We start from the raw sequence: 2,384 nt of genomic DNA, 5'->3' as shown, positions 1-2,384 counted from the left end.
GTAAATCCTAGTGAGGGTCAGAGTCTCAATGACCTGCCAAACCAAACAAAAAACCAAACCCACTGCTGTCGAGTTGACTCTGGAACTCTGTCCAGGCATCAGTGTTAAGGTTTGTCCTTGAGGTTCAGTTGTTCCATTTAAAGGGAAGCACAACAAATTAGCTTAATAAACTAATGAAGAACAACGTTAATTACTATTTTGGGACACTCTTCAGGTTAAAATTACTGTTTTAAGTTGGGGCAGAACAACTGCAATAATACACCCAGAATGTAATATTCAAGCACAATAAACACTTTTTTCTCACTCGTGTAAATAAGGCTTCAAAGCAAATATTCCAGGTTGGTAGGGAGGTCATTTTCCATGCCGTCGTTCTGAGACTCGGGCACTTCAACAGGTGGGTTCAAGTAAGAGTAGCCTGGCCATGCCTTTGCAATCCGACAGCAGCAGGAAAAGGACATGCAGGACAGTGTATGGAAGGTTTTATGGCCAGGTTTGAAAATGGCACATAATACCTCTGCTCACATTCCTTTGGAAAAAGAATTGAGTCACACAGTCACAGATACACCTAAGTGTAAGGTGGTTGAGAAATGTACGGTAGCTGGGCAGCCATATGCCCTACCTGGCCACCTGTTTACCTATTGTAAAGACGAGTTGATTTTCCTGTTCTATGCTAGACTACATGATCTGGTGATTGTTGTAAAAAATAGATTCTTTGACTTCCTTTATTTCTTCCTAGAAAAAGTCTTACTAACACATAGGTTAGCTGTTTTTAGTATCTCTAATAACAACAATATCACAACTGGCCTTGTAACTAACAGCGTCCCTGTGATTGTACCATGTAAAGTTCTCTGGGGAAAAACTATGACTGGGGCAAAGCAAAGGTTTGGTCTTGCAGCAGGGCAGGAGGGGGAGGCTGGATTCTGCCAGGTGAGGGAGGAGAGAAAACATTTTAGAGCAATAAATTTGTCTAGGAGTTTCTTGGGGGAAGAGTATTTATCTTATTGATGTTCTAATAACCCAGGCATCTAACAGCACCTAGCACTCAGTAGCCACTCAACAAATGTTTGCTGAACCAAAGATGAGAAAATATCATCCACAAGGATATTGAGTTTATGAAAGAACGTGGTGCATAGGGGCTGATAAAGAGGGAAGGTAGTGTTATGTTGAAATGCTGGGAGTGTGGTGAGGGATGGGAAGTCTTGAAAGGTGGGCTGGCAGCAGTGTGTGAAAGGTATTATAGACCATAACTAGGATTTAAAGTTTATCCATTAAAGGTTTTTATACAAGGAAGTGACTGATTCAGATGTATTATAGGAAAATAATTCTGGTAGCAGAGAAGACAATGTATCAGAAAAGAGAGAAACAAGGGACAAGAGGACCAGTTAGGACACTGCCATGACATACAGATGAGAGTCTGAACTTCAGCTGTGGCAATAGGATAAGAGGGAAGGAGCCAACGGTCTTGACAAAATTCAGGGGCAAAATCAACAAGAGTGGTGATATGATTAAGCAAGAATGGGAGTAAAAGAACTGGAATTGTTTGGTGGTTGTTGGTGGAAAGAGCAGATAATCATCTGGGTCTGGGACATCCTGAATGAAGTGCATGTAACACTGCAGGTAGAGCAATTCAGACAGAAAGCAAAGATTTTAGAGGCAAGATTCGTGCCAGTTACAGGGGCCCTACTAAGCTATAGCATTTAACACATTGTATTATAATTGTTTATTTATGGACCTTCTTCCTGTTCCAGCTGATAATTAGAACAGGGATCATCTTATTCATTTTCTCATCATCTGTGCAAAATAAACAACTAAGTGTATATGAGAAATGTTTGACAAATGACTGTGTGCTGTTACCGTATTTCAACTCCGAGCTGTAGATAGGTCAAAATCAAGCCATATGCAGAAATCTCGTAACAATCAAATTAATGATAATAATCCCCTGAAGGCAATGGGAGTTACATTAAAATCTGGTTTTTAAAAGCTCAGCTTATTAAGTTAAAAGCCAAAAATCAATCATAAGACCCAACAAAGATATGTGAAAAATTGAGAAAATAATTGTGGAATAAATCCAAGAGTCAAATTGCAACAGTTGTGAATTCCTTTGCCTTATGCTTAAAAAAAAATTTAATTAAAAAATGTAACTCTAATAAAAAGCTACATGCTAAGATGGATTAAACTTTTCTTATGTTCATGAATATCAATCCTCATATGGGAGAATATGGAATTCTAGATATAAAATTCAAACCCTCAACACTAAACGAAGAATGGAAAATGCAGTTCTAATTTTTGCAAAAGTGTGAATTGATAAACTGTACACAATCCAAAACAGACTCTCATGTAACTGTTTTATATTGATCATAATATGCCTCAAGTGAAACCAAACA

This window comes from Trichechus manatus, unplaced genomic scaffold (genome assembly GCF_000243295.1).
Source record: "Trichechus manatus latirostris isolate Lorelei unplaced genomic scaffold, TriManLat1.0 scaffold00069, whole genome shotgun sequence".
Lineage (NCBI taxonomy): Eukaryota > Metazoa > Chordata > Mammalia > Sirenia > Trichechidae > Trichechus > Trichechus manatus.
The sequence above is the reverse complement of the archived record's forward strand: the minus strand, read 5'-3'. Positions refer to the sequence as shown.